This window comes from Vipera berus, assembly GCF_964194415.1.
Source record: "Vipera berus genome assembly, chromosome: 4".
In the NCBI taxonomy this organism is placed as follows: Eukaryota; Metazoa; Chordata; class Lepidosauria; order Squamata; family Viperidae; genus Vipera; species Vipera berus.
Genome location: NC_138206.1, coordinates 87,650,756 through 87,667,474, shown reverse-complemented (window position 1 = coordinate 87,667,474; position 16,719 = coordinate 87,650,756).

Sequence of the window (16,719 nt, the reverse complement as noted above, 5' to 3'; positions counted from 1 at the left end):
TCAATATGCGGATGATACCCAGCTTTTCATCTCCAACCCGAACCAACCCAGTGATGCCCTCGACGTGATGTCCCGGTGCCTGGAAGTGGTATGAATCTGGATGGGGAAGAACAGGCTCCAGCTCAATCCGGCCAAGACCAAGTGGCTTTACGTATCGGCATCTCATGTAGTCCAAGATCTTCCATCTTTGGTTATGGGGGGAGAGGTGTTACCTCCCATTGATAGGGCGTGCAACTTAGGCATCCTCCTGGATGCACGACTCAGTTTAGAATATCATGTTGGAGTCGTGGCCAGGGGGCATTTGCACAGATTCGCCTGGTGCGCCAGTTGCAACCCTATCTGGACCAAGATGCTTTACGTACAGTCACTCATGTGCTCGTCACCTCCCAGGTAGATTACTGCAATGCTCTCTACATGGGGCTGCCCTTGAAGACCACCTGGAGGCTTCAGCTGGTGCAGAATGCGGCTGCACGGGTTGTGATGGGAGCATCCCGATACTCCCATATTACACCCCTCCTGCGTGAGCTGCATTGGCTACCGGTTGCCCTCCAGGTGAGATTCAAGGTGCTGGTTCTTACCTATAAAGGCCTACATGGCTTAGGCCCGGGATATTTGCAGGACCGTCTGCTGCCAGGAACATTTTCCCATCGCCCTGTGCGCTCACACAGAGAGGCCTCCTCAGGGTGCCATTGGCCAGACAATGTCGGCTGGCGACCCCCAGGGGGAGGGCCTTCTCTGTTGGGGCACCTGGTTGGTGGAATCAACTCCCCCGGGAGCTCCGGATAGCCCCAGACCTTCGGTCCTTTCGCCGTGACCTTAAGACATATCTTTTCCAACAGGCCGACCTGGACTGATGATAATGGGATTTTTAATTATGATTTTAAATGTTTTTATTGGTTTTAGTGAGACATTGACACAATTTAATTCTTTTTTAATATTTGTATATATTTGTATTTTATTGTTGTTAGCTGCCCTGAGTCCTTCGGGAGATAGGGTGGCATACAAGTCTCATTATAAATAAATAAACATTATAAATAAAAAGGGAGGGAGGGACGAAGGAACAGGAAGGAAGGAATGGAGAGTGGGAGGGAAGAAGGAAGGAACAGAGGGAGAAAGGGAGGGAGGGTGGGAGGGACCCTCAGAACTGCCCCAGTCCTACCTAGGAACCCCTGAAGTAAGTGATGTTGAGCTGGCCATGCCCACCCATTAGGCCACGCCCATCCTAGCCACACCCAAGCCACACCCACCCAGCCCTCTGAGGGCAACCACAATGCTGATGTGGCCCTCAATGAAATTGAGTTTGATACCCCTGATTTAAGGGATCTCATAAATGAGTTACAGAACAAGCCCCAGTACTGTATGGAATTGGGTTGCCTTGTGGTTACCTGGGACAGACTAGTTGCAAAAATTTGTCTCTAGGATGTCTAGTTCTGCTTGTTGGCATCAGGTCTTTTCAGTAATTGTTTCCAAAAGAGGGTAAGGAACTAAGTCCATTGACTTAGTGCCATTGTTCCTTATCTTTCTCTAAATAGGAGCTGATCATTTGTTGAAAAGATAGGCTTTTAGCAATAAATCAGTTTAATTGAATCTTCATGTTTTGACCTGGTCTTTCAAGCCTGACACTTACCTTATTACAATTTCACTGACATTTATAAAACAGTGAAGGATGGACCCCCTCTCCCTTTCTTTCTCCCTCCCTCATGAAATTGACTGAAATTGTATCTATGCCCAAGACACAGAAAATCTCTTCCTTCCTTCCTTCCTTCCTTCCTTCCTTCCTTCCTTCCTTCCTTCCTTCCTTCCTTCCTTCCTTCCTTCCTTCCTTCCTTCCCCCTCCTTCCAAAAATACAGACTTATGTTCCATTGTAAGGAGTTTACTAATCAAGTTAATAAAATAAAGAATTGAATTATTATGGTATTTATATAAAATGTTCCCATTTTTTTTAGTTTTGCCTTTTCAAATCTCTTACTTCCCAAACAATAGATAAAAATATAGATAAAAAGTAAGAGAAGAATTAATGATAGCTATTAATCAGAAGACTACAACCAGGGCTATTATCCATAGCCCTTCTTTTAGGTAGATGCATTCATCATTATACTTTTTAAGCTCTTTTATTGTGCAGTTTCAAAAGATGTAGACAGTTTCTTATTTCAAAGTTGAAATTACTATAAATTTCTCCAAAGCCCATGGGAGAACTGGCCTAATACTCTACAAAGAAAAAGCACAGAAAAAACGGATAGTAAATTAGTAGTTTCTTACAGGTAATGCAGGCAATTCTTCACATGTACTTCTTAATTTAGTAGATGAAGTCTTATCAGCATGATAGCCAAGAAGAGGAGGTTACAAGTCAGACTTACACTGAGTTTAATGAGATGCTCAGGCTAAACCTCAGTCATGCGCTGTCGGATTCAGAGACCAGTCATCGCAGGGTGTCCAAAATGTCTGTCTGCCTATGCAGAGTTTATTGTATTTATACAGTTTTAACAAGCAGGAAATAACACAGCAAAAGCATTGTTTATTGGTGTACTCCCTAGTCAATCTTAGAGAACATTCGAACATCCCAGCCAGGGCAGAGTCTCTCTTATCTAGCTGGTTCTTGGCAGTCCTTGGCAGGGCTAATTGGAATGAGCTCATAGACATGCAGATAACAAGATACTAAGGCAGGCAGTTTTCTGCACATGGTCCCTTCATATCCTTCACCTCCATCTCTACATCTCACCCTTTTCTTTTTTGTTAGCCAAGGACTTGTAAAAAGGGTTAATGGATGAGTCATAATCAGGAGACGAATATCCTTGCAATTGCTTATACAAGGCATATACCTGACCTTGAGGCAGTGTGGAAGGGGGTTTAGGGCAAAAAGCTGTGATACATATATTGCAAAAGGAAGGGAGACACTGAACAAAACAGCACCCACCAATCAAAATAGCACAAATAATGACTAAATAGTGTAGGACATTTCCCAATAAACTTGTGGGTAGCCAAGCAAAGGGTTTCCCACCAAGATCCTAAAGTATCAGTTTTCAAATCAGAAGCCAAATTGTGTAAAATATTGAGCTGGTGCTGGATGGTTCATGGTTCATCTGAAAGGTTGAAACAACACATTCCTTCAAAACTTTCACAACCCAAATGCTGACGCAGAAGCAAATAATCAATAGCAGCACGATTTTGTAATTGTAGGGCAGCCCATGAGTAAGAACAATATTCCAGGTTGTACAAAATTGCAAAAAGGCCGATGAAGAATAGGCCGGGCCGTTATCAGTTTTTAAAGAGGAGGGTTTGCCCAAGGCAGTAATGGCTGAAAAAAGATGAGAAATAACATGATTAGCCGTTTCCCCTCGTTGAGGTGTGGCCCAAAGTGCTCCTGAATAGGTATTAATAGATAAATGAATATACTTCCAGGGAGCCAAGGAGGGAACATGGGTGACATCCATTTGCCATAGTTGATTAGAGGCAAAACCACAGGGATTAACTCCCGTGTCCCCTGAGGGGGATGGCCCAGAACATTGGGGACAGGATGAAACAATTTGCTTGGCTTGGTCAATTGGAATATGGCAAGCTTGCGCCAGCCCCCTGGCATTTTGATGAAAAAAAGAGTGACTGAAGAAAGGATCTGAAAACAAAGTGGGTAAAACATGAACAGCAGTATCAGCACGACTGTTGCCTTCAGAAAGAGGTCCAGGAGTGTGGAGTGACTGTGTATGTGAGAAACAAAATATAAATGCTTTCTGTCTTGTAGTAGTTGCTGCAAAGTTAAAAACAGAGCCATGAGATTAGTCAATCCTGGGTGTAATGTAAGCACCTGGAAGATTAAAAATAAGTTGACACACATAATGAGAGTCAGAGATTAAATTTAAAGGCTGTTGAGAAAAGGTATAACAAGCTAAAATAGCAGCAGACAATTCTGAGCGTTGCAGGGATGACTGTATTGCAGTGTAGGACACCTTCCAAATGCTTGGTAAGCGTATTCAGAAGAAACCTGTAGAGCAATCTGAACATCAACTGGAGCAAAGAGACCAGACCCGTCAGCAATTGCTTCTACACTCCCCCCACTTTTGCTAATTGTTCCTCTAAAATTTGCCTCATGGGGGTATACAATGGCTGTGAAGAAGCAGAAGAATTAACCTCTTTATGTGGAGCTGAAGGTTCAATTAAAGATGATTTAGGGGGGAAATTTTTTATTTTATCATAATCAGGTGGATGTTTTGTGGTTAATTGTTGTCCTGCCAAAGCATCAGAACCAAATTTTTCCACTGCGTGACGGCATTGAAACCATAGATATAATATCTGAACTGGAGCCCAGGGTTCAAGATGTAAAGTATGCCCTATCTTTACCCAGTCCTGTAAACGGAGCGTCCCATACTCCAGATACCAAGGACAATGTTTCCCTATCTCTCCAACAAGCTTCCTTATCTCTGCCTCAGGTGCTTTAAGCCCTGACTTTTGTAGCAGGAAGTGAAGTTCCTCTACATGCTGCTGCTGTTGGTGAGATAGATTGCAACCCATACTTACTTCTGAGGGGTCCCATAGGACGAAGGTGCACCTTGGGGTCTATTCCTTTACTCCTAAGATCAGTAATGTAAATGAAAGAAATTTAATTAGACTGGCATTAAGTTATATAGAGAAAGGCTACTTTATAAGCAACATAGCTTTGCATGCTAGATATAGTTTACATCCTAAGGCTGCTATTAAGTCATTGCAGGTGTATCCTCATTTTTACAGACACCTATGAAGATATACATTCATGAAAATATACAGCTCTGTCCACTCCCATAAACTTTTCCCTTTCTTTCAGGGAGGTAGTATCAGCTACCTTGCACTTTATTTGATTGGGAAAATGCAGGATAGCTTTGTTCTGTACCAGCCTACTACCGGCCCTGCAGATAAGGCAGGGACAACCCCTTTACAAGAAGGCAAGAGGCTGGAACTAAGCCTGCCAAATTTATGAACACAAAAGCAAACAGAGCAAAAACAAGACACGAACCATGAAACAGGAGCTATTCAAACGGTTGCCTTCAGCAAACCAGCCCTCCCACGCATTCCCCTTTTAAACAGTTCAGGGCGTGGCTTCTCTCTGCCTCCTTCCGAGGTGCCCCATTGCCTTCCTCTGTTTACTCCTGATTGACTGCCTCCTGCGTCGGGTGTCCTTGAACAGGGCCAGCTGTGGGTCATCTTCATCCACGCTGTCAGGCTCACACAGCTGGGTCTGCGTTGTAACCAGGTGGGAGGGGCCTGGCTGAGGGCTCTCATCAGCAAGCTCTCAAACACCCTCAGCAACCTCTCCAACACCCCCCTCCTCCTCCTCTGAATCGTCCGACCCAACTGCCGAACCCACAGGCCGACCCTGAATCACAACACTATCCCGCACCGCAGGGCCCTTCCTCCAGGTTTGTCGATCCGGATGCGGTCGGGATGGAAATTGTTCATGAAAAGCGGTCACCAAAGCAGGGGCATGAACGGCGGTCGCGTCTTCCCAGGTGAACTCCTCTGGTCCGTAGCCTTTCCATTCAATCAGGTACTGGAAACGACCTTTCAGCCAACGGGAGTCCCTGATGCTGGCGACCTCATACTTGGGGGTGCAGTCTCCATCACGAGGTCCTGATGGGGGAGGTTCTGCTCAGCGGAGTGGACAGGCCGGTTGCTCAGGGACCAACAGAGACCGATGAAAAACTGGGTGCACGTGCAGGGAACGTGGCAGAGTTAAACAATAGGCAACCGGATTGATGACAGCCTCGACTGGGAACGGTCCTAAATATTGGTGATCTAACTTTCTCACCGGCCGTGTTGACGGTAGGTTCCTGGTGGACAACCAGACCCGATCTCCCACCGATAGTGGAGGCGTATCCCGCCTTGACCGGTCAGCAAACCTTTTGTAATCGGCCTTGGCCTTCTCTAACTGACGTCGCACCAATCGATGGATCGCCTGTAACTCTGCCATGAAGTCGTTCGCTGCCGGCTCTGGTGAGTCCACGGGAGAAAGGGGGAAAAACCGGGGGTGATATCCCACATTGGCCAAGAACAGTGTCATCTGTGTGAAGGTGTGCTGCGAATTGTTAAATGCAAACTCAGCTATGGCCAGATAGTCCACCCAATTGTTTTGCTGCAGATTGACGTAGCAGTGCAGATATTGTTCCAGGATACCGATGACCTTCTCGGTTCCCCCGTCAGTTTGAGGATGATGCACGGACGAGAGGCAAATCTTGATATCCAACGCATGCATCAACTCCTGCCAGAAGCGGGCTGTAAACTGGGCCCCCCTATCAGAGACGACTCTATCAGGGAGGCCATGCAGCCGAAACACCTGCTGAATGAACATACAACTAGTGGCGCGGGCTGACGGTAAGCCGCGACAGGGGATGAAGTGTGCCATCTTGGTCAGCATGTCCACCACCACATACACTGTTGTAAAACCAGAGGATGGGGGTAAATCCATCAAGAAGTCCATGGACACAGCCCCCCAGGGTCTTTTGGGTGTCGGCAAGGGCTGCAGTAATCCAGGCGGGGCCCCTGTCGCTGACTTGGCCTGCCTGCATGGGATGCAGGAGGTGACATAGGACTGGACATCGTGTCAGACTCGGGGCCACCAGAAGGTACGGGAGACCAGATTCAGGGTCTTGAAAAGGCCAAAATGCCCCACCGCCGGGTTATCGTGACACTGGCTGAGGATGAGTCCCCTGAGTGGCCCTCCCAGAACGTAGAGCCGGTCACGATAATACAAGAGTCCATCCGTGACTGTCCAAAGAGAATCTGGCCCCACCTCCTCCTTCCGCTGAGCCACCCACACCTCCTGCTGCTGTGCCTCCCGGATCTGAGCCCGTATATCAACCGGCTCCCGCACCGCAGCAAAACACTCGACGGGGATCACTGTCCTGGGCAGAAGCTTGTCTTCCACTCGGGAATATTTGGGCTTCCTGGACAGAGCATCCGCTCTTTGATTGTGCCCGCTAGGTATGTACCGAACTCAGAAGTCAAACCTCGCAAATAAAAGAGACCACCGGATCTGGCGTTGGTTCAAATTCCGAGCGGTCTACAGGCTTTCCAAATTCTTTTTTTTATTATTGAAAAGTTTTACAAAAACAAAGTTTTACCCCCAAATCCCCCCCACCCCAAAACCACCCACTTCCCCCCCCACTTCCCAGAGCTAAATACAGGATTATAGTTATAATAATCATATTCTAAATAAAAATTATGCAAGTATACAATTAACCAAATTCATAATGTGCTTTAACTCCCCTTTAACATAACTACAATCAAAGTACCAATAACAATATCCCACTAAAATCTACTCATAAGCTAAATGGAACTTTTTAGCCCCATATTTGTTCTAAATATAATCTATCCACCTCCTCCAAACTGAAATATATCTTTCCTGTGAATGATCCTTCAAATACACAAAAAATCTTAGACAACTCTGCAAGATTCGAAACTTTGGACACCCATTCTTCTATAATAAACAAACTATCCTTTTTATATTCAACATCAAATTAGTTTCTTTAACATCACAGTCTACAATAAAACCCCATTATCCAATGGATTCAAAATAAGACTAGCATCCCAAACCTTTTCTATCAAGGTACCTATGCATATTTGTAACAAAATTCTTTCATATGTTTTCTGTAAGAACAAGTCTATCTGTCATATTCCTTTCCCGCCATAATTCCAGATCTTCCTTCAAATCAAAAAAAGCTTTAGGCACTTTCGAATTAAAAAAGTTTTTAGAGGATCCCTTCTTGTCTTCAAACGGCATCAAAACTCCATTCCAGTCCCCCATCATAATAACAAATTTATAATCCAGTTCGATTAGTCTCTGATGTAAAAATTTAAAGAATTTTTGCTATTGTTGACTTGGAGCATCTTATATTCAACATCAAATTAGTTTCTTTAACATCACAATCTACAATAATACCCCATTATCCAATGGATTCAAAATAAGACTAGCATCCCAAACCTTTTCTATCAAGGTACCTATGCATATTTATAACAAAAGATTCTTTCATATATTTTCTGTAAGAACAAGTCTGTCTCTCATATTCCTTTCCCGCCATAATTCCAGATCTTCCTTCAAATCAAAAAAGCTTTAGGCAATTTCGAATTAGAAAAGTTTTTAGAGGATCCCTTCTTGTCTTCAAACGGCACCAAAACTCCATTCCAGTCCCCCATCATAATAACAACTTTATAATCCAGTTCGATTAGTCTCTGATGTAAAAATTTAAAGAATTTTTACTATTATTGACTTGCAGCATATAATCCAATAATACAATATGTGTCTCTTGTAAACAAACAACGTCATTTTTATGTTGTTTCAGACTTTCTTTCTTTTCTGTGGTGAATTTGTCAGGAACTTCACCATCTCTGATGACCATGAGCCTTTGAAACATGGCCTAAAGATCAGCTATTGCTCTCTTCGGACGTACTCCCCCCACAAGCTCTGAGACAGCCACATCTTGCGTAACTGGACCAGTTACAGGCTTTTGTTTTTGCTCTTTTTCCATACGCTTATATGCAGCTCTTGTCATCCTCTGTTCTTTTGGGTCTTTCTTTAATGCCAAACTCTGCTCCGTAGACTCCGCCTGCCGCATCTCCTCAAGAGGCAATGACATTGCCCCTTCACTCAGTTGTTTATCTTCTTGTCTTACTTCTGTTCTTTTGATTCGAGAAGACGGTGGTAAGCCTGCTTTCAGAACCTTAGTATAAAAATCTTTTGCTTTTAAAATTGTATCCAATCTGTATCTGGTCCCTGCATAATTTACCACAATTCCAATAGGTATTTCCCATCTGAACTGGATTTGTCGCTTCTTAAGCTCATCAGACAGAAAGGCAAAATCTTTCCGTTTTCTAAGAATTTTTGGAGGTATCTCCTTTAAAATCATAATATCTTGGCCTGCAATTTGAAATTTTTCCCGATAAAAAGCCTGGATAATAGACTTTCCAAATTCTTATGGTCCGTCCGGACCTCGATTTGATGCCGCGCTCCCTCCAGATGATGCCTCCAGGCCTCGAACGCCACTTTGATGGCCAGCAGCTCCTTCTCCCAGATTGTATAATTGCGCTCCGAAGGGTTCAGTTTTCGTGAATGGCACGCGCAAGGGAAGAGGGTACTGCTGGGCGTTGTTGCCTGGAGTAACACCGCCCCAATGGCAATGTTGGAGGCATCCGCCTCCATGACAAACGGCCGTTGCGGGTCAGGATGCTTCAAGATGGGCTCCTTCATGAAGGCTTCCTTCAAAGTCTGGAAAGCCCGTTGTTCTGGAGCGTTCCACTGAAACCAAGTCTTCTTCTGCAGGAGCCGGGTGAGGGGGGCTGTCAAAGCAGCAAACCCAGGGATGAAAGCTCGGTAATAGTTGGCGAACCCAAGAAGTCACTGAACATCCTTCACACGACGTGGGGGTTGCCAACTCTGCAAAGACTCAACCTTACTCGGCTCCATGGCGATGCCCTCAGGAGAAATGCGGTGATCCAGGAAATCAATGGTCACCCGGTAGAACTGGCACTTCTCCAACTTGGCAAACAGCCGATGTTCTCTGAGTCATTGCAGGACCTGATGGAGATACTGATGGTGCACCTCACGCGATGGGGAGTAGATCAGGATGTCGTCCAAGTAGATCACGACAAACTGATACAACAAATCCCGGAAAATGTCATTCATGAAATGCTGAAACATGGCGGGGGCGTTGGTCAGGCCAAACGGCATCACCGTGTACTCAAAATGTCCATAACGAGTACCAAACGCCGTCTTCCACTCATCACCCGGCCGAACCTTGATGAGGTTGTAAGCTCCACGCAGGTCCAGTTTCGTGAAGATCTTAGCCTCCCGGAGTCAGTCCAAGAGTTCAGGGATGAGGGGCAGCGGGTAACGATTGCGCACCATGATGGCATTCAGTTTCCTATAATCTCAGCAAAGCCGCAATTCGCCGGACTTCTTTTTGACGAAGAGCACGGGTGCAGACACTGGTGAGGACGAGGGCCGGATGAAACCATGAGCCAAATTCTTCTCCAGAAAGTCCCGCAATGCAGCCAACTCGGGGTCCGACATGGAGTACAAACGCCCCACTGGGAGAGGCGCATCAGGGACTAAATCAATGGGGCAGTCATAGGGCCTGTGCGGGGGTAATTGATCCGCATCTGTCTCGCTGAACACATCAGCAAAGTCAGACAGTTCGGGAGGCAAAGAAACCCCTGGGGAACCCTCCACCTGGCCGGCACAGATATGGCAGGAGTGGTCCACACACTGCAAGCTTGGTAAGGTGACCAAGTTCTGTGACCAATAGATCTGTGGGTCATGCGCCCGGAGCCATGCCAGTCCCAAGACCACGGGGAAATGCAGATCTGAGGTGATATAGAACTGGATGGCCTCCACATGGGAACTGATGGCCATACATAATGGTTGTGTGGTGGCCGTAATTGGCCCAGACAGGAGCACTCGACCATCGATAGTCTCCACTAACATGGGTGGTTCCACCGGGCACTGGGGAACAGCCCATTTGGCCACAAATGCTGAGTCCATAAAATTTGTGGTGGCCCCAGAGTCAATTAAGGCATGGACTGGAATCCCCTCTGGCTTGCCAGGAAGGATCAGACGTGCCTCCAATATCAGATGCCGTGGAGGTCCACAAGCAGCATCAGAAAGACGTCACTCAGTGTTGTTGTGGAACGCCCGATCTATCACACCATCTAGATCGGGCTCGGGGCGTTTCCCGACAGAAAAGTAGGGGACTTTCTCGGAGCAGACTCGGTCACTGATGCCCACTGTCACTTCTTTGGGCAAAAAGCAGCCAAATGCCCAGGGTCCCCGCAGTAAAAACACAACCCCCCCGATCGTCGTCTGTTCATTTCAGTCACCGATAGACGAGACCTGGCAGCACCCAGCTCCATTGGCTCCTCCCTTTGAACTGGGGTCTCATGCACAACAGGGGCTGCAGGGGTCTGTGGGGTGGCACAGCAACTCCTTCACTGCTGCAACCGAGCATCGATCCACAGGCAGAGATGGATCAGCCCATTCAGGTCTGAGGGAATATCCACACGGGCCAGCTCATCCAACATCTCCTCCGACAATCCATCCTGGAAGGCATCCACAAGCGCAGCCTCATTCCAGGCAGAATCCTGGTTAAGCAGCCGAAAATCGCTGATATAGCCCTGTAGGGGGCATTGACCCTGCCTCAGAGCTTTCAGGCATCGAGTAGCAGTCTGCGTCTTTATAGGGTCCTCATACATCAGACGCATATGATCACAAAACCCCACAAAGTTGTCCAACAATGGACTAGGTTGAGCCAGCAGAGGCGTGCCCCAATGAGCTGCATCACCCGAAAGAAGGCTTAACACAAACCCCACCTTATCCTGGTCAGTGGGGAAATCAGCTGCTCTCACGCTGATAAAGAGCTGGCATTGTCCCAGGAAAGCAGGAAACAGTTCTGGATTGCCAGTAAATTTACCCGGCATCGCAACTTGGCATTTTCTCCTGGGTGGGGGTGATGGTGGGGGTGCAGCATGGACCTGAGCTTGCAATTGAGCCACCTGAGCTGCCAACAAAGTGAGTTGCTGGGCGAGCTGGGCATTCTCAGCATGTAGCTGCTCCATAATAATAGTAAGGGGTGGGTGGCTGAAGGCAAACTGTTCTGTACCAGCCTACTACTGGCCCTGCAGATAAGGCAGGGACAACCCCCTTACAAGAAGGCAAGAGGCTGGAACTAAGCCTGCCAAATTTATGGACACAAAAGCAAACAGAGCAAAAACAAGACACGAACCATGAAACAGGAGCTATTCAAACGGTTGCCTTCAGCAAACCAGCCCTCCCACGCATTCCCCTTTTAAACAATTCAGGGCGTGGCTTCTCTCTGCCTCCTTCCGAGGTGCCCCATTGCCTTCCTCTGTTTACTCCTGATTGACTGCCTCCTGCGTCGGGCGTCCTTGAACAGGGCCAGCTGTGGGTCATCTTCATCCACGCTGTCAGGCTCACACAGCTGGGTCTGCGTCGTAACCAGGTGGGAGGGGCCTGGCTGAGGGCTCTCATCAGCAAGCTCTCCAACACCCTCAGCAACCTCTCCAACACCCCCCTCCTCCTCCTCTGAATCGTCCGACCCAACTGCCGAACCCACAGGCTGACCCTGAATCACAACAAGCTTTGCCTAGTCCAGTTGCCTTGTGCATTTCCTAGTCCAGTGGTCCCCAACCTTTTCAGCTTGGGGGCCTGGCTGGTAAGGGGGACAGGGGAAGCAGGATGGCACATGTGTGTGCAGGTCCACTTGCATGAGTAGCAGGCCAATGTGCACATGCACATGCATACAGCTTAACCTCTGCAAGTTGAACTGTGTGCTGATATGCACACATGCCAGCTTGTCTCTTGCACAAGTCACTGGCCCACTGCTTGCTTGGCCTGGTTCCAAATAGGCTACAGCCAGGTAGTGGGCCATGGACTGAGGGTCAGGGACCCTTGCTATAGTCAAACATCTCCCTAGGAAAACATGCAAAGGACAAACATCTTTAAGATATAAATTAAGTTTTTCAATAGATGAATATATTGGGATGCCCTTGTTAGTCCTGTGATTTCCTTCACTGGAAAAAGAAAAACTCAGTTCTTATATACCACTTTTAATCCAAAGAAATTCAAGGTAGAGAAAGTAAGACAAGATATTTTACATTTCATAAAAGGGAAAATACAGTGAGCAATCCTGGAATATATGGATGTTGTACAAATTATGTCATGAAGAAATTTACACAGATGCCAAATTGCTCCATGTAAACCAAAGTGGAGAGAAAAGGCTTCCCACTTCATATGGTATACAACATTTTTCCATATATAAAAGACAGTATGAGTGACAACTCCCTGTCACTTTTTGAAGAAAGAAAAATAAATGATACATTGGCTTTTATATATCACCATTAATCAAAAGAAATGTTAAGGTCCATCAGCAGGCTTTATCCAAAGCAGAACTTTGGAATGAATTTCTAGTGGATTTTTAGAAAATAGCTGAAGATCTAATTGTTTACCTTGAACAGCCTTATTAAAGTTGATCTAAAATATTTTACTATTTATTTATAATAACAGTTTTTTAATATATTAAAGTCAAAAATGGAATGATAGATCAAGAGATAAAATCTGTTCATAAATCCCAGAGATTATTTAAAACTATAATAATTAAGACTCAATTGGAGGCAGACCACAAGAAATGAAAGAGTTAGCATGATTCTGTAGTACTGTTCATGAATTTAAAAAATAAAGAATGCTTTCTGCGGGAAATGGAAGAACAATTCCAACAAGGAGTTGGGCAGGAACTGTTGAAAGGTAAAAGTCTCCATGATGCCTCTGCGTCAACTCACCTGTAAAGTCAAGACAAAGATACAATCCCAAAGTATTCAAATGATGAAAAGTTCAAATGAATAATCAAGTAAAGTGACTAAGAATTTGTCATACTTACCCTCTATATCATAAATGAATTCAAACCCAGAAAGAACAAATGCAGCCATTACTTCTGTTCCTCCAATTCATATACCTGAAGAAGGCTTCTATGTTATCTTCTGATCTAGACTTTTAATTTACACAATAAACTTACTTTTTTTACACAGGAAACAACATCTCCACCCCAATGTAATCCATAATAAAACCATCAAGAATTCCAAAATATGGAGCCTGGATGTTCTACCTCAACTTCCTTAGTATTTAATAAGGGAAAGCAGTTTTGTTTCACTGGATTACCAGGAACAAAAGCAGTCTCTATACTAGCTCTCCTTGCAAATTTCTGGTATTCAGTGTCATGAATATTGTTTCCATGCAGACTTCAGACTTGCTTATAATCCACATCCCTTTGAGTAAGAGATGTCTCTTTGTCATCTGCAGGGTCATATTACCCCAGTCTATTTCTTTTGATACAGAAAAAAAATGTCTTAATTAAAAAAGGAGTGGGGAGAGAAGGTGCTGGAAAAGGATATTTCCATCATTCCCAACAGCTTCTGAACTTTTTGGCAATATCCAGAAAGCTGGAAGTGTCCAAGCAACTGAAGCACAAGTGGTAATTGTCTTGTATCCCAATTTGCAAGCAAGATTTCAGGAATTATAAAGAGCCATGGAAAGGCCTTGAAGAGAATATTTAGAAGCTGTTATAGAAACACCAAGAGCAAAAGCATTCTTTAAGTGTGGGAAATAAGACTTGGTCTGACTTCTCTTTGATGAATTGGGGTATAGGAGAAAGAAGATAAAACACAAAAAATACTTGCAGGATCCAATCTGGGTTGGTCACCAAGCTTCCAAGCTTTCAGACTTGTTCTGGAACCCATCTTCAGCGAACTTCTCTCTATAAATATTCGTGCAAGATTTTATTGTATGATGAAAAATAGTCCTCTTATTTCTAGGGAATCAGTTTTCTGGTCTGGTCAGGTCTATATTTTACGCCTGACAACATATAGGGCATATGTTGTGAAATTCCCATCTCCCCCCACTCCCCAAGTAATACATTTTTCTGTTTCATATAACATTAGACATTCTAACACAAACTGTTCATGTGCTCCACAGTATAGATACTGGTCTTGTGAGCCTTGTGAATAATGATATAATCTTTCTTGGGCAATTTCAAAATCTCAACCCTACTTTCCTCCCGTGTGGATATTATAGTAGAGGTATACATCAAAGAAGGTTTAGTATATGGATAATAGTATTAGCAAAGTAAAATAGATACAACTATACACTCACAGATCAATACAATAATAAAAGCAATTTTTGTTGGATTTTTTTCAACACTCAGTAGGAATGAAGCAAGTTGAATACTATTTTCTGGCCAAAATGACATCAAGATACTTCCTATCTTGAATTGAATGTCTGTGGAGATTCTCAGTCATCCATGTTATAGTTTTTTCAAAAGTGCTTTTTCAAAAGACTGTAGACTGTTTTTAATTTGAGGAAGAAGAACAAAGCATTTTGCTTCTCATCCAAGAAACTTCATCAGTTGTGATGATGGGGTGGTGGTGGATGGAAGGATAAGTACTGACAAGATTTTTTTTGCGGGGAGAAGGCGAAATGGATTATATTTCTTTGCAGTCATCTGGACATTAGCACTCTCCCTGAGAACTCTTGAGGCCACTTTGGCTATTAGCTTTGCCCTTAGGATCACCTGAATCAGTGTCCAATTGGCTGTAGAATCTTCTTGGAACTGTTGCAAGGGCTGCATTGTAGACTGGAGATAGGTGGTGTCTTATCCCCCCCACTCTGTTGAGAGAGGGAGGCTCAACATTAACATAAATGGCCCCTTGTACCCCTTTCAAACCAATGATCTTCTCTATCAAATATGTGGACTTTGCTGACTTCAAAAGAGTGACCTTTAACTTTCAAATGTAGATGGACCACTGAATCTTGTCGTGATGGGTTTGATTTTCTATGTTGTGCCATACACTTGTGAAATGGTGGGTTTTGTTTCACCAATGTACAGATATGCATTTGTCTCACTGCACTGTATTGCATGTGTCACATTGCTCAGTATGTGTTTTATTCTTCGGGTGGACAAGTTTCTGCCTTAGTGCATTCTTGGGTTTAAAGTGTAAATGTATGTTTTTATTGGTTGAAATTTCTTCCGAGTTTTTAAGATATTCCTGAAATGTATGGAATAACAATGTTGCTATGTTTGTTGTTCTCTTCTTTGTTTGTAATGGAGGAGCTCTTACTGTTATCTTAACTGGCCTTCATCAAATCCAGAAAAAGCTCCAGCAGGAGCTCCTTCATTACAGACAAAGAACAACAAATGTACAATATTGTCCACCCCAAGGATAAAACTTATCCATACCAAGGATTACACAGCCAACTCTGATTCAGATGACCCTGAGAACAAATATAAACCCCCAAGTGGCCTCAAAAGCTCTCAGGGAGAGTCCTAACAACCAGGTGACTGCAAAGAAATACAATCCTTCCATTTCCTACAAACACATACACACACACACACACACATCATCCAGTCATAGCCTACCCTTGCATCCCCACCATCCAGTCTCAATTGTCAGTATCTATCCTTCCATCCCCTGCCCCTCTGCTTGTCACAACTGATGAAGCTTCTTGGGGATGATTCTTTGCTGGATCTCTTCACTGATGGGAGAGGCTTTTATTTTGGATTTGGTGGTTTTTTCCAGGTAGGTGGTGGGGTCTGTGTTTAGAGGTTTGTAAGCGAGGTCTTGGAGTAGGTTGGCTAGTTTGGCTTGGTAGTCAGATGTGTTCATCACCACAGTGGCATTACCTCATCCCCAGAGAGAAATCATCCAGATGCCCCAAGCTCTATGGCCTCCCCAAGATACACAAAGAAGGAACACCACTCAGACCCATAGTCAACTCCATAGGCTCACCTCTACAAAATCTTGCCAAATTCCTTGCCAAACAACTTCATCCCTACACAAAATCCATCACCTCACACACACAAAACTCACTCCACTTCATAGAAACAATAAAGAAACAAAACCTGCAACCCAGTGACCTACTCATGAGCTTCGACGACAAAATTCTATTCAACAGGGATATGATTTAATTCATACCTGAGTGGCCTAGTGTTTTTCCCTACTTTCTTCAGTTTAAGCCTAAATTTTGCAATGAGAAGCTCATGGTCTGAGCCAACAGTCAGCTCCTGGTCTTGTTTTTATTGACTGTATAGGGCTTCTCCATCTTTGGCTGCAGAGCATATAGTCAATCTGATTTCTGTGTTGACCATCTGGTGATGTCCATGTGTAAAGCCGTCTCTTGGGTTGTTGGAAAAGAG